The sequence below is a fragment of the Chenopodium album genome, chromosome 18 (genome assembly GCF_948465745.1).
Source record: "Chenopodium album chromosome 18, dcCheAlbu1.1, whole genome shotgun sequence".
NCBI classification, from domain to species: domain Eukaryota; kingdom Viridiplantae; phylum Streptophyta; class Magnoliopsida; order Caryophyllales; family Amaranthaceae; genus Chenopodium; species Chenopodium album.
In genome coordinates this window covers 24,712,946-24,737,390 of record NC_137851.1, presented here as the reverse complement: position 1 = coordinate 24,737,390, position 24,445 = coordinate 24,712,946, and the positions used below count along the sequence as shown (strand labels likewise).

The 24,445-nt window shown below is 42.1% G+C and overlaps 1 long non-coding RNA gene across 1 annotated transcript; it reads left to right on the top strand.

The window, feature by feature from the left end:
* Positions 1-20,128: 20,128 nt before the first annotated feature.
* On the top strand, positions 20,129-23,177 carry LOC145590638 (uncharacterized). Its single transcript, XR_014102122.1, has 2 exons — positions 20,129-20,525; positions 22,962-23,177. It is a non-coding gene; the product is annotated as an uncharacterized LOC145590638 (long non-coding RNA).
* Positions 23,178-24,445: the final 1,268 nt, after the last annotated feature.

The window sequence follows — 24,445 nt, the reverse complement described above, 5'->3', positions numbered from 1 at the left end:
TAATTTAGCGCAATTAAAATTGAAACTCCCACTAAATTCCGCATCCATCTTAATTAATCCAATTAATTAAGCCGGTAAACCCAAAATTTTGCCAAAATAAAATTTTTGCAAGTGCCACTCAAAACCAAGGCCTAGCCTCCAAAATTTTAATTCAAATTAATAATCATAATTAAAATAAATAAAACGGCCAAAACGCAAAATAAAGCCCAACGCTTTAGTGTGCCTATCACCAAGAAACAATGCTTGGTTTGCTAGGCACCAAGCTTTGGCTAGTCGCGTATTAACCTCCCTTATGCACCAAGCATCAGATGCACATGCTCACGCTCGCACCAGCCGCACACGCCACGCACAGCCACACACACACATAGTAGCGTGCATGGCGCGCACAATATGCTAGCTGCTGCTGCTGGCTTGCTGGCCGTGGCGCGCCATGCTGCTGGTCAACAAGCAGCATCCACGCCTGGCTGCATGCACCAAGAAACCACATGCGGGCTGCTGTGTAGCCCGGCTAGCCAAGGATGGTTTTGCCTTGGTTTTCGTGCCAAAACCTCGGGATGAAAACTGAATTTCGCGTGACTTAATTAATTAATTCCAAATTAATTTTAGAATTAATTTAATGAGAAAAATGAAAATTATAACAAGTCCAACTTAATAAATTCATTCAAGTGCACAAAAACAAAATTATATCCAAGAACTATTCTTCAATAAAATTGGTTCAACTTGATGCAATAAAATGAATAGGGCTATTCTCACTATTAATTTAATTAACTTAAATTAATCATGAGATTTGACAAAAATAAAGGGGAGTCGGAATTATGAACACAAATATTCAAATAAAGATTCCAACTTTAACTAGTGAACCCTTGAAAATTATATCTTCCAATATGAAGATAAATTAAAATTCTATCACAAGATTGAAACTTTATGATTCCAACTTAATAAATGATTAAATCAAAACGTTCAACAAAAATTTATGGAATTTAGTAACTCAAAGTTCCAACCACTTAAAAGCCTCAAATAATAAATTCTTCACACCTAATGCAATGGATTTGCAATTATGTGAAAATTTAACCAATCTTTCAAGTACTAATTACTACAAAGTGACCATGCTTAAAGAAGTTAAAAAATAAAGAAACATTAAGGAAAGAACCAAGTACATAATCACCATAAATATGCCATTAAGATTCAAGGTTAAAAGATTTAAAAAATTTCCTTAAAAACAAAAAACCCTCGAAAAAAGGAATTTTTGGTCGAATTTTGGCTTTTCCACAGATCCAAAAGGGTTGAAAAATTTCCAGAACGCTGTTCCACCCAAAATTCACTATTTTTGGGTGAAAATCTGGGTTCGGGACCAAAATTCACATTAAAACGAGATTAAAATTTATAAAACCGAGCTACTAATCTAATTAGTAACATAAAACCAGAAAAATAAAGCCATAAAAACTCCTTGAAAATTTTTAGTTATAAAAATAAATGAGGAAGGCTCTAATACCGCTATTGGGTTTCGATGAGTCTAACTCACCGCGGAAATAAAACTCGAGCCCAAGGAAAAAACTCACGATTAATATAACCAAAATGCATAAATAACAAGATTAGGGAAAAGACTAAATTACCCTTGTAGCGTGCTTCGCTTGACCACCGGAGCTCTTACTTGAGAAAGCTAAGCCGCGCAAGCGCAACGGCCTCCGACGATATCCACTCACAACACGACCGCGACAGGTCTCTTACTTGGAGGTTAGCCAAGTCGGGCCAAAACACTACTCGAGTAATTAATGAGCTTAAAGGTTTTCTCTCAAGTGGAGATGCCTTATTGAGCTCTTACTCAAGTGAGTTTTCCCAATTCCCAAGTGGGATATTTATAGGGAAACTTAAGTGAAAAATCCACTCTCCCATCAATGTGGGAGAGTTGGTAAAATCAATTTTCCCTTTTTATTTTAAATCAAAAACAAAAGAAAATAGCCAACAACTAATTAATCAACAAGTGGCATTCTAAGAGGAGAGGTTAGGTAAGGACCACAAGTAGAGGGGGGACCAATACTTGATCCCCAAGGCTCCCAAAAACCGGCTCCCAAAAACCGGCTCCCTTAAGCCACATGAGCCAATGGGCTGCTGCCACGTGACTGGCCAAGCCTTGGCACCCAAGCAACCTTGTTGGAGCTTAGTGTGCGTAGCTGGGCCTGTTGCTTGGCGCGGCAATGCTTCTTCCTCGGCCCAGCACGCCACGCTTTGCTTGTAGGCTGCTGGCTGAGGCCCCTTGCGCGCCACGCTGCTAGCAGTGCTAGCATGCTAGCTTGCTGCCAGCTAGCTAGCACAGCTAGCTTAATGCTGCTGCTGCCCGCACATGCTGGCACAGCTTGCTAGCCATGTGCTGGCGGCCTTGCTAGCAGTGGTGCGCTAGCATGCCGCAGCACCAACTAGCCAGCCTAGGCTCGGCTTGGTGCGCATGCTGGCCACCTTGCTATACCAAATTCCCCTAGCACTCGGTTTGCTCGGGGCATTCCGATGCTAGGGGTATTTCGGTAAATTGTTGATTAATTATTGATTTTACCGTCTCGTCTTTTATTAATTCGACTCGACTTGCGACGCTCGGTTTCGACGCTCCTAGCTCAATTTCCGACGTCCAAACATTTAATACTCGAGCGACTCATTAATTCCTTTCGAATTAATTCGTCGTCTCGGATCGTTAGTTTCTTGGGTGTGACCCGAAGGGTTCAGTCAAGATTAAGCTGTAATATTAATTATGCATTAATATTACTAATCGGAAGCGGCCTCCACCAAGGCATTCCGATCACTTGAACTTACTGAATAATTAGATTTCTAATAGCTCCGAACCCTCTATGGGAATAATACACTTGTTCGAAGGACACCATTCCTTTCAAATAATCATAGGAATACGATTCAAGAATCTTTCAAGTCTCATCCACTCATCTCAATTAAGTACCGATCACTCAAATCGATAAATAATCAAGAATCCTCCCTAATAGAGTCGCCAAATTGTAGGCGTCATTTGAATCACCCCTACATTAAGCATGTTGTGAATATGCTTGGCACTCATAGGAAGTGGGAATTGACATTATATGATTAGGGACAAGGAAAGTAGGGAGCCGCAAACAAGTTTTTAAGAAACTTGTAAACCGTTCATGGATCATTAAAAGGCAACCACGAATAAGGGACAACGATAGACAACAACGATTGACCCGTGAAGGTTACACCCCATTCATAATCCATGAGATTACTAACTCCATATGGTTCGGAATCATAAAAGGAGAATTGAGGATGATGGTATGAAGTGAGTCATGGAGTCACATTCGCCCGTATTGGCCTATACTCGATTCTTATAGCGAAAAGTAATTCCTGCGATCTCAAAGGCATGCAAACAAAGATTCAATTTTCTCCAAACTATAATTATGCTAAATTGGTTGAATGTTAATGCAACACATAATTCTATAATGTTTGTGATCACTTGATAAACTACAAGATTAAAAAGGTACCTAAACCGATTGTCCAAATTATCTTATTAGTCGTGATTTTCAATTACATATTCCCTTTAAACATGCAATATAGTGATCATGAAATATAATAAAATGAACATCAACATTTGAAGCAATTTAACAAAAATATCCAACAATTAATATATGACAAACATGATAAAAATCGATAGAAATATAATAGGAACAAAAGGAACATTATTCCTTACTTTGATTTTGTTTGCTTGCAACTATATATTAATAAAAGCGTTAGTACTTCAAGGAGAATTAATAAATAATAATGGAAAGACTCCTTGGAGTGCTTAGTGGATGTATTATTAGAGAATAGGGAGGCTAGTTTTAGGCTAGAGAGAGAGAAGAGAATGATTGTTGGTACCCTGAAACTAAGGAAATCAACCTCGTATCTGTAGAGAAAATGTGAGCGGTGATGCGCGGAACCTTAGAAGTGAAAAGGTGCCACAGAGAAACCCTAGAAAAATGTCGCGTCACGGCATGTGCACTGCGACATGGCATAGAATACCGTGACACGACGCAAAATGTCGTGACGCGGTATATCTGCCATAACACGGCATACATTTTTTCCTTAAAACCGTCTAGATTCATTTTAACCCTATTTCTTATTCATTAAGTACGTGATATTTAGGTGTCGTTTCAAAATTTTGGGCTTATTTAGACTTAGGGTTTTTATTATTTATTAATCGCGCTTAATTAATAAATAACATGAAATAAATTAAAAGGGTTTGGGCTAGAATATGAGTTGGACTGAGTTTGAATAAATGGTTTGACTGAATTGTTAACTGAATATGTTTAACTGGATTTGGGTTTTAAGCACTCCCGAGATTAAATACTGTACCCAACCAATAATGGTGGTGAAAAGGTTGTTTATCATCGGGTTTGGTTTTGGTGAGACATTTTTAGGTGTCTATAAATACCAATCAAATAAATCAACAAAATATTTTTAATAATGAAGAAATTGTTAATATTTACCTTTTTAATGTTAATATTAATTGAACATCCTTTAACATAAAAATTAACATTTTATACAACTGAGCAAACACATAAATCTATATTAATTAAAGGAAAAATAGATATTAATAATCCCAAATTTGCTCCATTTTTTTTTAATAATCCCAACTTTAGATTATTCTAAAATAATCCCAACTTTGGGGGTTGTTTACTTTCTTCAATCCATATGACCAGTTACCGGTTAAAAAGGTCAATTTCTTTTTATTTTTTCATAAATGCCACGTGTTGAGATCTAATTAGCCAAAAATATTAAAAAAAATAGAAAACCCAGCCCCCACCCCTTCCTTGAACACCAGAAAACTGCCCACCGAAATCCCAAATCCAACCACGCCAATCCCCCTTATCCCACCAAAAAAACCCACCCCAACCCTCCCGCCGACTCCGGTGAGAATGGTGGCTGGAAAACTCACTAAAGGTGCGCTTTGCACCCAAGGCATTAGTTTATGGTGTTTTGGCCACTAGGCAAAGTACATGGTACTAGGTGCACTGAAGCCATAGTTCAGAGTGTTGAGGCCAATTTCGCCAAAATAAAATAAAACTTACCCCTTTAATTCTTTTGTGGAAAAATTTTGGGGATCAAAGGGATATTTATAGTGTTGAGTAGGTTAGAATTTTAGGCTTATAAGAGATGATATGAGGGAGGAATAATCGGCGCAAATAAAAAAAAAGGATGATTGGGCTTGTTGTAGACATAAATTGTAATTTGTAGAGTAACTATTGATCAAATTTAAAAATCATTATTTAAAACCCATATTTTAAAAATAATTATAAAATATATTAAAAATATGGGGTATTACAGCAGCACCCCTTGAACCACCCTCGGCCCCTGAAACCCACCCCATAGCCCCTTAAAATCTTCCTCATATCTAGAGCCGCCAATTCGAGTAAAAAGGTAAGATTTGAGTCGGGTAAGTGTGGGTCGAGTCAACTCGAGTCAGGTCAACTTGGGTTAATGTCGTAACCTATGCGGATCGAGTTTAGGTTCGGTAATGCTTGAGTTGGTTCAGGTTGGGTCATGCATCTTATCGGGTTTATGTCAGGCTAATAACAAGTTGGGTTACATTCGGGTCAGGTGAATAATAGGTCGAGTTTAATTCGGGTTTTCACGGGTGAAAATGGGTTTGGGTCATTCTCGAGTTCAAGTAGGATTCGGTTCAAGTCAATAATTTACAGGTTATAATCAAGTCGGATTATTCTCGTGTTTATGTTGAGTTCGATTCAATTCAATAATTTACACATTATAATCAGGTCGGGTAATTTCCATGTCGGGTTATTCTCGGGTTCAAGTCGGGTTCGGTTCAAGTCAATAATTTGCGGGTTACAATCATGTCGGGTCATGTTCGGGTTCAAGTTGGGTTTAGTTTAAGTCAATAATTTGCGGGTTATAATCAGGTTGGGTCATTTCCATGTCAAGTCATATTCGGGTTCGGGTTTCAAATATTGGGTTAATTTGAGTTTCAGGTTCATTTCACGTCGGGTCATATCAGGTTCGGGTAAATTTTTTGGGTCATATTGTTAACAGTTCATGTAATGACGTTCACGTTTAATCATTATCATTTACTTCACTTATTGTAAGATAAATAATTTCAGATAAGTTTAAATTCGAGTTAATAAGTTCTAATAAGTTTAGATAAAATCTACATAATAAGTTCATATTAATTAATTCCAATAAGATTGATTTAGTTTAGATTTTTAGAAGATAAGTTCAAACCCTATTCTAATCTATTCACATTGATTCCATTCATTTTAGGGATAACAATTTTAGATTAGTTCATATTCGAGATAACATGTTCAAATAAGTTTAGATAAAATACAATAAGTTCATAAATTTGGTTAAAATAGGTTTAGTTTAGATAAGTTAAAATACAATAACTTTTTTTCTAAACTTATTTAATTTTAAATTATCTAAACTTGTTTATTTTTTTTATAAGTTCATATCCTAGTTCACTTTTTTTTTTTAATGGCAATTTTTTTTTTTTTTTTTTTATTGAAACACTTGAATGGCATTATTTAAAATGTTTGAATAAGATTAAACAGGAAAACGAATAATAAAATTAGAAAAATAAAAGACCAATAAGCCTTTTAACAGCTCTTGCTCGGGTCACCACTTTCTCGAGTCCAAACAAGTCAAGTCATGATCGGGTTTAGGTAAATTGTTATTCGGGTCAGATTATTATCAGGTCATTGTCATATACTCATGCTCGCATTCAATCATTATCACGTTCAATTCAATCATTATCTGAAATTATTATTTTTTTCTAATTTTTTATCTGAAATTATAATTTTTTTATAAAATATAAGATAAGACAAACAAGCCTAAGGTCAAATAGTATTCTTAAACCGTAATTGACTACATTTAGAATGCACATGCACCTACAAAGTAGTAGAATTCATAAACTGTAATTGCTTAATTGAAATATAGAATGAACTTGCACCTAAAAAGTAGTAGTATTCATAAATCGTAACTACTAAATTGAAATAAAGTATGCACAAGCATCCAAAAAGTAGTAGTATTCATAAATTTTTATAGGTTTTTTATTACATATAAATTGGAATACATTTGATAATAGAGAATTTTATTGAAAACATTTGAATAAGCTTAAATAGGAAAATAACTCATAGAGTTAGGAGAAAAAAAAAAGAAAAAAACAATAATAAGAAAGTAAATGATATGACGTAATCTTATATTGCTAGTTAATTGGAGAAAAATGTAATACTTTATGACTTAATTATGCCAATGTAATTCGGCTCCTAATGAAAGATTGAGGGAATATTTTCCTTGTTTATCATTAAGAGAATAACCGAATTTAAACAATGTACATATTTTCGTCGATCATCATAGGCTAAACTCTAGCTAAGTATATGCAAATAACCATCAAGCTAATTATCTCCTTTGATCATACAATAAATATATACTATATTTAATACTTAAATTTGGGGATGATGTTTCTTTCTTTTGCTAGACCGACTTGGTCTCCCTACATCCAAGACAAAATACTTTGATCAATATTAACATAGAGTAGTTTTAGCCTTACAAAGTTACGACTTTACAAGTAGATTAGAATATATATATATATAGCATCTATCTTTATTTAGCTAGTCAATATCCATTTCGCCCACCCCGAAACACTCTCCCCTCCCCAAAACGCACCCCCTCCATTGGTTTACAGTGAAAATAAGGGTTTGGGATGGGTTAGTTTTGAGAGGTTTTCGTGACTGCTGGTGAGCGATCTAATTGGTAGATGTTAGGGGTGGTAGGAAGAGGGTGGACAGTGACTCGATGGTAAAGGGGGAGGGTGTGGCCAATGACTTAACGATTGTGAAGGGGACAAGGCTGGAGAGGTGATAGGTGAGAGGTGATGGTGGTGTTCAAGTGGTCGGAAAAAGGGAAGGGAGGAGAGAGAAAAAGTTTTTTTTTTTATTTTTGTAATTAAGACTTTTTTTTTTTAAAAAAAAAAAAGCTATTTAAAAATCAAAATTTTAAAAAGAAAAATTAAAAAAATTAAAAAAAAAATCCTAACTAATCACAATACGACACATGTTTGGTTTTAACCTTTTAATTAGCTTTTGTTTCATTTTTATTTTTTTTGTTCTAGGGGGAGCTGGGATTTGAAGGATAACAACTATTGCTTAGTTATAAGATAAGAAAAACATATCATGTTGGATCATTTTAGAATTATTTCAATCATTAGTATCATTATATTTTGTAACACCCCATCTAAAACAGATGGCGAGACGTTAGCAAAAATAATGTCGAGACGGTCACTACAAGAAAAAGCTATTATAGCGACTAATATTTGCGACTACCCTTATATTCAGTCACAAAAAATATTTTTGCGACTGAAAGAGACTTGTTTTGGGTGTTTTTGTCCCTTGGGAGAGTTACAACTCGAAGACTGGTCCTGCTGACTCTGTACCTGCAAAAACAACGGAGACACCGGTTGGGTGGTGCTCCGCCTCCAACGCTCAAGTTAGTAACTTGAAGGAGAATAAAAAGTGCGGAAATTTAGGTGGGGATCTGCTTGGATTCCAAGCTCAGGTGTTCTCTGATGAGAGAGAAAGTAGGATGTAATAAATGATAGTAAATTTCTGAATGTCCCCCATTTTGGGGGAATATCTCCCTATTTATAGGGTCATTGGGAAAAGTGCCCCTCCCTAGGTCAGAATGACCTAGGACTGATGGGCTGCGCCGCCAAATAGCGGATTTTTAGGGAATTGGGCCCTTGAAGGCCGCAATTCTAAGAGAGTATCTGGAGAGGCCACGTGTCAGCTGGAGATTGGTCGAGGATGACCTGCCAGCCCCTGACACGTGGCACCTCCTCATTGGTCCACTTGTCAAGGGTAAAAATACCCTAAACATTTGCCCCTCACAGGTGGCACGTGGCAGGCCACGTGGCGCCTGTGACACGTGTCAGCCCATGAAGGGTGAACAATGAAAACGGCTATTTTTTTACAGTGGTGACGGGGATTCGTGCCGTTTCACCCCCTATAAATAGGGATTTACCCCCCCCCCCTCTCCTCTTCACTTTTCACAATCTTGACTTTCTAGAGAGAGAAAGAGAGTTTTCTAGAGAGAGGTGCTCTGATTCCGGTTGCGTTTAAGCAAGTTTAAGATTTCCGTGTGCTCTTTCGAAGTCACCCGGTCACCGGTTGCTTTGCCGTTTTCAGATTTTTTTCAGAACTCAGAGTAAGGTAACCATCCGTTTCCTTCTTTAAGTTTTCTTCTTTTTCCTTTTTCTTTAGCCTGTATACACTCATTTCCGGCTGTATACATTAACTTTTCAAAAAATAAAATGAACTCTCCATTTGCACACACGGCACTGCCTAGGACGCTCAGCCGGTCACCAGGGACGGCTGAGTCTAGAACCGGGGGTGCCTTGTCTGGAGTTTCTGGAGTGCTTTGCTCATCTCCGGCTTCTTCCCTCTCTGTGTCTGTGCAGGACACAATGGCTAGAACTAAGAAAACGGCTACAAAGCCCAGCAGACGGCGCACTAGGGAAGTGCCCGCAAGTGAAGTAGTGAGGGAGGAGGACTATGAGGTGGCTGAGCAAAGCAACTCAGTTGAGGACACCCCGTCTACCTCCAGCAACAGCGACTCGAGGGGAGACGGTGAGGAGACCGCCTCCTCTCCAGACCAACCAAATAACTCAGCTGAAGAGCAAGAAGGATCCGGCTCTGAGGGAGAGGACCTTGCTGAGGCTTATCGCCAAACAGCAAAGAAAGAAGTAAACTCGGATCCAACCAAGACCAGGATGAAGCCTGGTGACAGGGCTCTTCTTGCAAGCGGCTTTGAGGCTTTCAAACAACAACATCCCTTTGGGGATGACTGGGACATTATCGTCCCTCCGACTGATGTTGTCCTAGCCTGGGGGGATGACATTGAGAATGCAGACAACTACTTTGTCTGCTATGAGGCGGTGATAGAAGCCGGCCTCCGCTTTCCCCTTCACAGAGGCATCCGGAAGATCCTAAAGGGGTATGACCTGGGAGTGTGGCAATTAACGCCTAACTCTTGGGTCAATATCTTGAGCTACATCGCCGCCTGCGAGCTCCAGGACATTGAGCCTAGCTTCACCGCCTTCGCCCACATGCACTACCTCAAAAGTGCCCCAGGCGGATATGGAGCGTGGTACACTATTTCCACGCTCCCGGAATATCTGATGACTTTGGACAAGGTGTCCAAGTGGGGAGGCTGGAAAGACAAGTGGTACTTGGTCTCCTCCCCTCAAATAAGGATAAACAAGATCCTCCGGCGCTACAACAAAGAGCCGGCTTTGGTGGGCCAAAAGTGTATACGCCCAGCTCTCACTGCCAAAGCCCGGGAGCAAATAATAGAGCCGGAGTTCTTCAAGACAACAACTGAGCCCTTAGGGGATGGGACTCACATAGTTGTTCCAAGGAACTGGATCCCCCACCCGGATTTCTTTGCAGATGAGAGATTCTTGTCCGCCTGCGGGTTGAGCCCTATGTTTCCAAAGGGTAAATACACTCACCCACCCGGCGGTCTTCTGCCTGCAATTTAAATTTCATTGCTTTGAACTTATTCTTGTTCTAACACTTTCATGTTTTTCTGCAGAGGAAGCAAAGAGAATGGTTGACCCGGCTAAGACTCCGGCCAAGTCTGCAGCTCAGCTCCGCAAGGAAAATGTCTTGGCCAAGAAGGCCACCATTGAGGCCAAAGAGGCCAAAAAAGGAGGGGTAAGATAATCTCCAAACTTCTCCTGAATATTTTCAAGTTCTTTTAATTCCGGATGACTTATGGTTTCCTTGTGTTTTTTGCAGGCTTCAACTGACATCCTCCCCCGCTCTGTAACAAAGGTCTTAAAGAGACCTGGGGATGAGAACCTTCAGAAGCCGGCTGCCAAAGCCGGGAAGAAGGCAACCTCGACGGTCTCCGGCACTAATGCCAAAGGCCACCCAACAACCGGGGGAAAAGGCCCCGAAGCCATGGCAACTCTGAGTGAAAACTCAAAGAAGTCAAAGAGAAAGCCGGATGCTACTGAAGCATCGAAGGATGGCGAGCCATCCAGGGCTGCAGGTGGTGCTACAGCCGCAGGGGAGGAGCCGGCGAGGGTCGACTCCAAAGGTAAGATAGAGATTCCTTGGCCGCTTGATTTTATGCGCGTCAAGACTATGACTGACCCTTCTGGGGGTTCCGTGAGTAGCCGGCAAAGAATGAATGCCAAATACGCTGCTAGTCTCTCACCAAGTCCTTCTTATGCTGCAGATGCTACTTCTGGGCCCCCGGACCTGGCGGGGTTTGGCAAACGGATGGTGAGGACTCTCACCCAAACGGAGAAGAACTCCATACCCAACCGCCATGAGGTCGACTTCGACCAGATTCTGGGGCAGCTGGCGGAGGTAAGTGAAACTTGCCCCTTATCTTTTTTCATTTCATTTCATTTCATTTCATTTTTCAATTTTGCTAAGTGTTTAGTTTCTCGGATGACCTTGCTTAGGTTATGGTCCGGGAGGATGGGCTCCGGGTGCCATTTCGGAAGAAGCAGGAAGAGGTAACTGATGCCAAGAGAAGGGCTCAAGCCAATCTCAACTCTGCTGAATATGCCTATATTAACTTTGATGTTGCGATTAAAGCCCTCGAGTTGAAACAGGAGGAGCTGGTCAAGACCTTGACGGCTGCTAATGATGAGGCTAACAGCCGGATCAGCGACCTGGAGCTCCAGCTGAAAACTGCCGGCTCAAACCTCAAAGCCTTGGAAGGAGCTGACCAAGAAAATGCTGATCTAAGGAAGGACAAGTCCTGGCTGACTGCTGAGCTTGCCACTCTGAAAAGTCAGCATGCTGAGGAGCTCAAAGCAGGAGCGGCTCATCAAAGAGAATGAGCGGGATAATGAGGTCCGCCTCCGGATGGCCAGGGGGCTTCTCTACCCTGAGGTAGACTTTGATGTCTACAAACTGAGGTATGACTACGCCACTGCGGCGTATGATGCCAAGGTTCTTGGGGATCCTGCTCCGCCTCGCTTCAAGGACTGGGCCTTGGAAAATGGTGCTGAGGTTTCGGACACAGAGGAGCCGGACTTAGATGAGATAATGAAGGAACTGGGCACCAAGGACAGCCAGCCTGAAGAGGCTGTGGTTCCGGATGATGTTCCTTCTACAACTCCAGCCCAACCGGAACAGCCCCAAGCGTAGCTCCCCTCCTTCTCTGCGGCAGGATGCCAACCACTTTTCTCTTTTCTCAGCGGCTGTGTGCCAACCTTTGTTTTTCCGGCCTGTGCGCCGAGTATTTGTGTAACTTTTTTTTTTTGTGTGTTTCTCTGTATACCGGATGTAGATCCGGCTGACAATCATTCCTGGCCTTGAGCCAGTTTAATTTATTGAAGTATACCGACTCAGTCGGTTTTCTTATACTTGCACAATTTTTACTTTTGCATATATACTCAATATATACTTGTGATTTTGCCTATCTTATGAAAAGCATGCGGCAGGTACAACTCCGGCTGTCCTTGCCCCTGGACGGCTGTGTGGTTGGTTTAATCTGAAAAAGGATTGATTGTCTTGGAAACTTCTCATACTTTAAAGCGTATGGGATGTTTGTAAAACAATCAATCACAATAGTGATTGCCCCAAACCAAGTACACAGCCGGTCAAATGACAGGCATACAACCTCTGCCCCAGTCGGTATCAAACCGCCTGGGTGTTCTTTAATAGCCATTACGCAAAAAGGTTTTGCCCTATAAGTGCGCAACTTGAAGGAAATTTTCCTAAGTGAAAACTTATGATGATACTCCGGCTGATACTTGCAGGCAGCCGGAGTTTTCACAACCAAAAATTACTTAGGAGAAATAACATGGTCAGACAGCTATGAGTTGGCTGGTCTAGCCACTCAATCTTTGCCGCCTGCATGGGTATATAGAACGAGCAAGGTGGCTGTTCTCTGCGACGATTGCACCCGGAGGGGTGTCGCCGGACGCCTATATCCATAACAGGATAGACGAATTTGTAAAAAGACAACCATCTAGCCTTTAGCTTCTGGTCTGGTTGGAGACCGGTTGCATAGCCACTAAACGGTTTTGTGCTTAGCTTAAGGATCCGGCCATTGGCCTCTTGTCACTATGGACTTTTGATTTTATATACTAAGTGTCAAACTTAGTTTTTTATCTGGCCATTGGCCTCAAGTTATTCACATATTAAATTTGCTACTAAAGTTTTCAACATCTGTATGGGTAAACCCAGACGGAAATAAAAAGACAATAAATGAAGCAAAAGCATTTCTCATAAATACTTCTTGTTACAAAAAAAACTTTACATTACTCAGAAGTAGTACTTTTTTAAGTTGTCTACATTCCAAGTTCTAGGCAGGCGTCTACCGTCTGGGGTTTCCAGGCGGTATGTGCCATCCCTAACTTCTTCATAGATCCGGTAGGGGCCTTCCCAATTAGGAGTTAGCTTTCCAAGCTCATTGGCCCTACCGGTTGCCTCCATTTTCCGTAACACAAAATCGTCCACTTTCAAGGGACGTTTGTGCACTCTTTTGTTGTAGGCTCTCATCATCCTCATACAGTATATCTCATGTCGCAGGGCAGCATTGCCCCTGCGTTCCGGGAGGGAGTCCAATGCCAGCCGCATGGCCTCCCAATTTGCCTCTTCATCATAGAGCATCACTCTGAGCGTGGGCTCATAGTGTTCAATGGGTAAAACGGCTTCAGCCCCGTATACCATGAGAAATGGGGTTTCTCCGGTTGACCCCTTGGCAGTTGTCCGGATGGCCCAAAGGACATGAATTAACTCTTCAGCCCATAGGCCACCGGCTCTTTCAATTTTCTTTTTAATGCCGTCTGAGATGAGTTTGTTGAATACCTCAACCTGACCATTTGCTTGAGGACGGCCGACTGAGGCAAAGTAACTTGAGATACCCTGATCTCCTAACCAAGTCTTGAGCTGAGGCGTCTCAAACTGAGGGCCGTTGTCAAATACCATAGACATAGGTACCCCAAACCGGGTGATAATATTTTTCCAGATGAAAGAGATGACATCCTTTGTCTTGATATTCTTAACTGCCTCCGCCTCCACCTACTTGGTGAAGTAGTCCACAACCACCAAGATATAGCGCTTTCCGCCTAGAGCAGGCGTATAAGGACCTAAAATGTCCATGCCCCACTTAGCAAACGGGACTGGGCTGTGGATTGCCGTCAGATCAGTAGCCGGGCGATGTATTAGCTTGCCAAACCTCTGGCATGTATCACATCTCTTCACAAATTCTTTGGCGTCTGCCTCAAGGGTAGGCCAAAAGTAATGCCGCCTGGCTCTAACGGCTAGGGACTTGCCGCCTATATGGGAGGCGCAAAATCCCGCATGCAGCTCTTCGAGTACCTCCTTCCCCTTTTCTGGGGTAACACATTTCAACAAGGGCTTGAGGAAACCAGCCTTGAAGAGTTCTCCGTTTCTCAACTCGAAGTTTGCTGCTCTCTCTTTTTCATGACGGCTGCCTCCTGAGGTGAATCAGGGAGCATGCCGTCTGCAAGATACGCCCGGATGCCATCCATCCAAGTAGAACTTCGATCCAGAATTCTAATGGGCTCTTCATAAACACTTCTTTTTTCAAGAACTTCCCAAAAGACTGACCGAGGCGTATCATGGCAGGCGGATGATGCCAATTTTGACAGTGCATCCGCCGGGTGGTTATCTGACCGGGGCACTTGATTCAATCTGAATTCCTCAAGTGTCCCAGCCTCATCTTTGACAGCCTGAAGATATTTGATCATAGCCGGATGGGTCGCTTCATAAGTGCCCTTATACTGGCTAACAACCAACTGAGAATCAGAATGGGCGTCAATCTTTGTTGCCCCTACTGCCTTACACATGCGAATTCCGGCTATCAGGGCTTCATACTCCGCCTCGTTATTTGAGGCCTGAAACTTGAAACGTAGTGCATACTCATATCTATCTCCTTCTGGAGATTCACAAACAATGCCTGCACCACAGCCGTTTTTTGTAGAGCTCCCATCTACATACACCCTCCAAACTTGATCAACTTTATCTGGAAGAACCGGACGAGTCATTTCAACAATGAAGTCGGCAAACGCCTGACCTTTCACTGCTTTCCTTGGTTCGTAGGAGATTTCAAGACTTTGCATTTCAATAGCCCATTTCAACATTCTGCCGGATGACTCCAGAGTGGACATTGGCCGCTTGAGGGGCTGATCAGTGTAAATTACCACCGGATGTGCCAGAAAGTATGGCTTCAACTTTTTGAAGGCCATATATAGAGCAAGACCAAATTTTTCCACCATGGGGTACCGGAGTTCAGCATTTTTTAACACATGGCTAATGAAGTATACCGGGAGCTGAGTACCGTCTCGTTTAGCAAGGAGAACGGCACTAAGAGCATGGTCTGAGACGACTAGGTACATGTACAACTTCTCTCTAGGCAAAGGACTAACAAGCCTTGGCAAAGAGTGTAAGTGTTCTTTCAATTTTTGGAATGCCGCCTCAGCATCATCCCCCCATTCAAATCTAGTCTTCTTCCTGATTGCTTGGAAGAAGTAAAGGCATTTGTCACCTGACCGGCTGAGGAATCTCCCCAAGGCGGCCAGGCAACCGGTGAGTCTCTGAACTTCCTTAACAGTGCGGGGTGACTTCATGTCAATTACCGCCTGTATCTTCTCAGGGTTAGCCTCTATCCCCCTTTGATCAATCAGGAATCCGAGAAACTTCCCAGACTCGACACCAAAGACGCACTTCTTAGGATTTAACATAACCTTATGCCGCCTGAGTGTGGTGAAGGTTTCTCGGAGATCAGCAAGGTGATCCGCCTGCTGCTTGGATTTGACTATCATGTCATCAATGTACGCCTCTACATTCCTCCCAATTTGATTAATGAAGACTGTATTAATCATCCGTTGGACGTAGCCGGCGCATTCTTCAAGCCAAACGGCATCACAGTATAACAGAATAACCCCTGATCAGTGACGAAGGCCGTCTTTTCTTGATCTTTTTTCCACAGAGGTATCTGATGGAAGTCGGAATAGGCATCCATAAAACTCATCAAGGCATGTCCGGCTGTTGAATCGACCAAGCTGTCAATTTTTGGAAGTGGATAACTATCCTTTGGGCATGCCTTGTTGAGATCTGTGTAGTCTACACACATCCGCCAGGTACCATTCGCTTTACAAGCACAACGTTTGCCACCCAGTCGGGGAAGTTACAAGGCCGAATGAACCTGGCATCCAACAGCTTTTTTACTTCGGCAGCTGCCGCCTGACTTCTTTCCTCACCGTGGTTCCTCTTCTTTTGCCGGATGGGCTTCATTTTTGGATCCACGGCGAGTTTGTGGACAGCGAGATCCGGGCTGATGCCTGGCATCTCTTCCACTTCAAAGGCAAACACATCTTTGAATTCTTTCAGTAGAAGGTGCAAGTCTGCACCCATAACAGCATTAGCAACCGTCCCAACCTTAACAGTTCGCTCTGGACGGCTGTCGTCCAGAACAAGATCAATACTTTCACCAGCCGGTTGGGGACGGAGCTCCTCTGACCGTTCACCGGTCAGTGATTGCTATTTCTTTTCTTTCTTCACCTCCACCAGCTCTGCAGCTTTTCTCTTTTTACCGGCTGCTGGTGGGGGTGAGGGAGCATCCTTGACATTGTCAAGGTCTATTGGTTCCTTCCCTTGGTCGTCTGAGGCCACGGTATCCTTGACGGCTGAGAGGTAGCACTCCCGGGCCGTCTTCTGATCCCCGTTCAGGGAACCAACAGAACCATCATCCCTCTCATACTTGATGAGCATGAGGGTCGGGATGATTACCGCCTTGGCTTCATTGAGGGTTGGCCTCCCAAGAATGATGTTGTAGGCGGTCAACTCCTCAACGACCAAGAATCTGACGACAATATGTCGTCCCTTGCCCTTCTCACCCAGCCTGATGGGTAAATCAATTCTTCCGGCTGGATAGACCATCCCACCCCCAAAACCAACCAAGGGGTGGGTGACCGGATGCATGCTGCTGGAGTTGTATTTCAGCTTCTGCAAGCACCAGAGGCTGATGATGTCTGACGAGCTGCCGGTGTCAATAAGGATGCGCCCAACTAACTGGTTGGCGACCTTGCATTCAATAACAACCGGGTCGTCATGCGGGCGGCGGACGCTGCCCCTGTCCTTCTCAGTAATGAGGACATCCGGAAAAGTGGAGCTGGCAGACGCCTGCTCCTCTTCATCCGTATCCATCTTTCGAAGATGGCTTTTGGTGCCCCGGATGGTAGGGCCACCACAAGAGAAACCGCCTGCTATGGTGTAGACCGGATCCCTGTCGGTTTCCGAACTACTAGTAGGCTGGGGGGTAGCCTTAGAGGACTGACCCTTGTTCTTCTTCTTTGCCCCGGCTGGGGACTTAGAAATATAGGACTTCAGAAGCCCTTTGTCAGCCAGACGGTCCAACGTCCGCTGTAAAATGAAGCAGTCGTTGGTGTCATGGCCAACCTCCTCATGGAACTGGCAATATTTATTTTTGTTCCGAGACTGGACGGAACTCTTCATTGGATTCAGCTTCTCAATGGACATCCGGTCCTTTACCTCCATGAGGATGGAGTTGCAGTCTTTGTTAAACTCATACCGGGGAACGTATGGTTTAAACTCTTTTTTCTTCTTCTGGGACGGCTGCTCAGAATCACTGACCGCCCAAACTTCTTTTCTTTTCTTGCTCTCTTCTTTTTTCTTTGCCGGCTGAGCAGACCGGCTCTCTTTTTGCTTGTCAGACTTCTTGGAGTCCGACTGGCTACCAGGCGTGCAGAGTTCGGTTGCTTGTATATAGCTTTCCGCCTCCCTCAGGGCCGCCTGTAGCGTAAATGCCCCTTTTCTAACAAGGTCGAACTTAAAAGTCGACCCGTCTCTCAGACCCTTGAAGAAGTCTGTAAATGCTACCTCGTCAGACAACCCCTGGATTTGAATTCTGACCAGGTTGAACCGTCTGACATATGAGCGTAGCCCTTCTTTCTCTCCCTGCTTAATGGTGCTCAAGTCTAAACTTGTTTTCTTAGCAGGGATGTTCATTGAGAAGTTGGTGGCTAACAAGAAGGCTAACTTCTTGAAGCAATCAATAGATCCGGCTGGCAAGTTGTCAAACCATTGCTGGGCAATGCCCTTCAATGTAGCCGGAAAGCCGCGGCACCAGGTGGCATCGTCCCAACCTTGTAAACACATTAGGTTGGTATACGCCATTAGGTGGTCTTCTGGGTTGGTGGTGCCATCATAAGCACCAACCAAAATGTTCTTAACCTTGGCCGGCTGAGCCGCCTCGGTTATATTGGCTGCAAAGGCAGACGGCTGTTCGCCTAGCCTCATCAGCCGGAGCTGCCAGTCCAGTGGCTGGACATTGGTATATGCCGCCTGACCTCCGAATGGGGGTGGCTGCATAAACTGCAGGCCATATTGCCCATACTGCGCCTGGGGTGCGTATGGCATAGACCCTATCATCAGCTGAGGTTCGGTGTTGACGGTTTTACCGCCTGTCTGACTCTCATGCAAGGACATAGAATTCCTTGCAGAAGCTTGCTTGAAGCTGTCTGGAAAGCTTGAGGTAGAAGCTGACTCAGACTGTTGTTGCCTCCTTCGATTGATGACTTCTCTAGCATCGAAGGTAGACGTCTTTTTGGCCTCCGTCTGGGGTCGCCGGGGAATCAGAATCTTGGACCAGTCAAGTTTTGCGGCTGCCTTCTCCTTTGGATGAGGAGTTGGCTGCCTGTCCTTGACCGGCTTCTTCTTCTTCCCATCATTGGGAGTCTTTTTAGCCGGCGGACTCTTGGTAGAGCCTGCCTTGTTGTTGATCATCTCCTTGATTTCACCCTTGAAGGAGTTCATGAATTTCATGAGCTCATTCCGGGTGACTGGAGCTTCTCCTCTGGTCTTCCGGGTTGCCCCGTCTGACCTCCCAGTGGGCCGGCTGCTTGGACCCGCCTGGTCTATATTTCGCTCCAGTTGATCTCTGGAGCGAATGGACTTAGAGATGAGGGAGCCATCCTTGGTTATGTAGGTCTCCACATCATTGTCTTCTTCTTCTTCCTCCTCCTCAGTGAATACCTCTGGCTGAGGCTGAGGCGGAGGCTGAGGGATTTCAAACCCTTCCGGTTGAATAACCGGTTGCAAGTCCTCTTGGTTACCCGTTTGAGTAACCGGACGTAGAGAGGTAGAATTGAGAATTGGTACAGAATTTTGAACCATCTTGAGGTACTCTCCCCACAGACGGCGCCAAATGTTTTGGGTGTTTTTGTCCCTTGGGAGAGTTACAACTCGAAGACTGGTCCTGCTGACTCTGTACCTGCAAAAACAACGGAGACACCGGTTGGGTGGTGCTCCGCCTCCAACGCTCAAGTTAGTAACTTGAAGGAGAATAAAAAGTGCGGAAATTTAGGTGGGGATCTGCTTGGATTCCAAGCTCAGGTGTTCTCTGATGAGAGAGAAAGTAGGATGTAATAAATGATAGTAAATTTCTGAATGTCCTCCATTTTGGGGGAATATCTCCCTATTTATAGGGTCATTGGGAAAAGTGCCCCTCCCTAGGTCATTCTGACCTAGGACTGATGGGCTGCGCCGCCAAATAGCGGATTTTTGGGGAATTGGGCCCTTGAAGGCCGCAATTCTAAGAGAGTATCTGGAGAGGCCACGTGTCAGCTGGAGATTGGTCGAGGATGACCTGCCAGCCCCTGACACGTGACACCTCCTCATTGGTCCACTTGTCAAGGGTAAAAATACCCCAAACAAGACTGGTAGTCATAAATTTAGCAACTGATTTTGTTGTAGTTGCTATGCAGTTGCTAATTTGCGACTGATATTTACGACTACCTTATTATTTAGTCGCAAAATATATTTTAGCAACTGAAAGAAACTAGAAGTTGCTAATTTTGCAACTGATTTTGTATCGTCGCTATGCAGTTGCAAATTTGTGACGCTCATCTAATTTTGGCAACTACTTTTGTAGTTGCTATGTTTAGTTTAAATTTGCTACTAATATTGTGACTAGCTAATTTCGTAGTTGCTACATACAGTATACGAGGATTGTCTTTTACTGATTAATTAAAAAGGAAAAAAAATAAAAACTTATCAGCAAGAAAAAAAAAAAAAGAAAAAAAACTCCTCAAAAAAAGTCAAAATCCCTTCCTCTCTTTCTAATTTTCGTTTTTTTCCCTTCTCTAGACTTTCACTCTCTCTCATTGAATCAAAATTCCCTCAAAATTGATGCAGTTGTGCTTGGGAGCAAAAGCCATGGTCGAACTTGGGAATCTGCAATTGGATCGTGATTCTCAAGTAATTTTTAGTCTCTTTTCTTTTTCTTTGGATGAATCGCTTTTTTATTTGTAACATTGCAATTACTTTTGAATTTCTGGCTTCATATTGAGCATGAGCATCCAACTTCTGGTTCGAGACTCCGTCACCGTCGTCGTCGTCGCGACACCTACCAACTGCATCATCCTCGTCTTGCATTTGTTGAAGTTATGAAACCCTAATTTTCTCATATATCCCCATTTGTTTTATTATGCTCGCTAAAGTTACTCGCTGAAGGTAAGCCCTAATTTTTTTTGTCTTATTTCTTATGCCATTAGATTACTCTGTATCTTTAATAATAAGGTTTGAGTTCTTCGAATATGGATGAAATAAGTTAGGTTGATTTTTATGGGGTTTTGTGGAAGTAGGTGTTGGTTAGGTGAATATAATCTTTCTTTTTTTTTTAATGTTGGGCAATTGTTGTTGTTAAAAAATTTCTTGATGGATTAGACCGTTAGCTTGTTGTCACTTTATAATATACATATACCTTTAATTTGCATTGTTGAGTAGTTTATTTATCACTAAATCAAATTCTTGAAATTGGGTTTGTATTTGATTCTTAAGTAATTAAGAGCATAACATTCTTTTATGGACCAAAAAAGCAATTTAGGTATCACTAAACAAATTCTTCAAATATGCTTCAAGAAATTCAAGTAATATGGGCAATTATTTACTCTATTAATCATAACTTGAACATACCCTGAAATTGTAGTAAGAAAAAGTTTCTTCCTGATTCTAATTTATTATAGGTTGGTACTATGTATTATAATTTGTAGCTCAGTATCCTGATGTAATTAGTGCTACAGGTGGGAATTACCGTATCCATGTACTTTATAATAACTCAAGTTGTTGCATATATGTAGTAGACTAAAACTACTTTATTGGTATATGTGTATAAAGTAGACTAAAGCATCCCTTGTATTGTTCTGCAACAACATTGTATTGTTGAAAGCTGACTAATAACAACATAGTAAAAATTACTAGAGTGAAGTGTACATGTTAATATTGATTTACTCAATTATCACTTCAGTAGAAGTAGAAGTTATTTGTTTGGTAAGTTCAATGTGTGTGTGTGTGTGTGTGTGTGTGTGTGGAGGGGGGCATAACATATTAACATCTCTAACAATAAATCCTAGATACATTAATTCATTAGTTGAGTCTCTAAGAGGGTCAAAGAAATACAGTGACTGACTGACTATATCTTCCTTTTATTTATGATTAGGTGCTCAAATTTGCCTTAAATTTGTGCCATTATCATGTTGTGATCATTTGGACCAAACTTAATCTAAAGCTAATCAGTGAGATATTGATTACGTTTGCCGAATTTATGTACCCATTTCCCTGGATTTATGTAAACTTAACCTGATAATCTACCTGAAATTGGTATTATTGTTTCTGTTGATTCTTTCCAATCCGTGTCTTTTGTGTCTCGACAAGCAAGTCTGATCTCTGATGTCTTTATCCGTATGTCTGTTATTCCCTAAGGCTTATATGCTAGACATCACATTTATCAGTTTCTATATCTACTATTTCCTTGTCGTTTTTAGTTTAATACATGTGTATGCCACTTAGATATTGTAACATAGAAAATATTTGTGATAAATATATGATATTCTTGTACCTTATAATAGAAAGACTCACATCATTGTTTTTGGTGCATATAAATACTGCCAAAAAATAAAAAAATAAACCTCTCAACTACAAATTGTATCTTGGCAATTATACATTTCATAGTTTGATCTAAAAAGTGTGTGACTTCCTTTGATAATTTCTTCATACGTGTGGGTTATGTTTTTCTAATTGTGGAATGAAATCTTGTAGCCAATTGTTGTTTCGACTCTGCTCCCATCTCTTTATGTAGGATTTACATATCAAAATAGAAGTAGGCAAAGACATCTTATAAGTCTATTTGGCACTAAGATTAAAATTAAAGCAGTTTTTGAAGTGGATATTGAGAGGGGTAAAAATTACTAGGAATTGTGAGATGGCGAGTCTTGTTGTAAAAGGACTGATAAGATGAAGAGTATTTTGATTGCTATCGTCAACTTAAATGAAGCTGTGATGAAATTATAGATAATTCGATGATTAAAGTGTGAAAAAATTTAATTAGGGACAGAAGGAAATGTCTTTTATTTAAATGGAGAACTAAATTTTCATTAGTGTATAGAACATAAGTCAGAAATTTTGAAATCATTTGCTTCCACTAGTTGCTATTTCGTCTTGGATAGTTCTAAATAGGTAAATAAGAATCTAGCTCAACTGAAATCACTTATATACAATATGTAGAGGATAAACATTGTGCACCACAGCTGCTGTCTTAGGTGGAAAGAGGTAGGGTAGGAAGATAATGGGAAACCTATCTAGATATTGCCCTCTAAATCAGATCATATATGTCCTCTAATTATGGTCAAGCTTTCATGTTCAAGTTCATATGTGCCTTTATAGTGTTTATACATGCGTTTAATTGTATATGTGTGGTATGGAAATAGGTTTTGAAGCCATACCCTATTGGAGGGAATTGTTTAATTTACAATGGGGATGATGTCAAAAATTTAACTAATATTTTTTTTAATTAATATTATTATGAGTGTTGAAGTTCTAAAACCTTTTATGTTTTAATAATTGAGATTATCTGTTACTAATACATATCTTATATTACTTATTAAAATGCAGGGAGAATATGTAGAAAGACTTGAGGACTACAAGAATAAGAGGAATGCTCGCAAAATGCTGAAAATTATGAGATTGAAAAGGCCATATGGAAGGAGAGAATAGAGTTGCAAATCACATTGAAGGAGTTGTCAACAATTATTAAACTATCTCATTGTCCTTCTAAGCTTCCTACTTGTACTCACACTCGTTTTCGTAATGCAACCACTTAATTTTATTCTCTTGGTGGTAATTGTTTAGGGTAAAAATACCCTAGACGCATGGACCAATGAGAGAGCTCCACGTGTCAAGGGCTGGCAGGTCATCTAAGACCACTCACCAGCTGACACGTGGAAATCTCAGGTCTTCATCATAATTGTAGCTTTCAAGGGCCTAATTCCCAAGAATCCGCACTTTGCGGCGCAGCCCACAGTCCTAGGTTAGAGTGACCTAGGGAGGGGCACATTTCCCAACGACCCTATAAATAGGGAGGTATTCCCCTATTTTGGGGACATCTACAATCAATTATTACACACATATTCTCTCTCATCAGAGAACACCCGAGCTTGGAATCCAAGCAGATACCCACCTAAATTTCCGCACTCTTTATTCCTTTTCAAGTTATTAACTTGACCGTCGGAGGCGGAGCTCCAACAACCGGAGTCTCCGTGTTTTTGCAAGTGCAGCTCAAGCCGGACTAGACTTTGTGACGTAACTCTCCCAAGGGACAAAAAACACCCAAAACATTTGACGCCGTCTGTGGGGAGAGTACCTCAAAGATGGTTCAACAGTCTGTACCATCTCCTGATCCCAACAATCTACAACCGGTTATTCAGCCGGAAAACACAAGTATTCCTCAACCGGAGAAATAACCGGTGGTCTATACAGACCCGGAGAATGATGATGATGAAGTGGAGACGCATATGGCCGAGGATGGGTCATTCATCTCCAAGTATGTCCGTTCCAGAGATTAACTGGAACGACACACTAACCAGGCGGGTCCAAGCAGGCCCTCTAGGAGGCCGGAAGAGGAAACCCAGACGGCCAGGGGATCAGCCCCAGTCACCTGGGACGAGCTCATGAAATTCATGAACTCCTTCAAGGGTGAAATCAAAGATATGATCAACAAAAACAAGGCTGGCTCTAGCAAAGGTCAGCCGGCTAAAAAGACTCCTCCAGCTGAGAGGAAGAAGCCGGTAAAGGACAGGCGGCCAACTCCTCATCCCAAGGAGAAGGAGAAGGCAGCCGTAAGACTTGACTGGTCTAAGATCCTTTTATCAAAGGGTCATCTGCGGCACACCCGGCCTAATCAGCCGGAAGCCAGCAAGAAATCTGTCCCCGACGCTCGGCACATCATTGAGCGGAGGAGACACCAGCAGCTGTCTGAGTCAGCCTCGACCTTGAGCTTTCTAGACAGTTTCAACGGAACTTCTGTAAGGAACTCACAGTCCTTACATGAGAGTCGGACAGGCGACAAGTCCGTCTACACCGACCCTCAGATGATGATT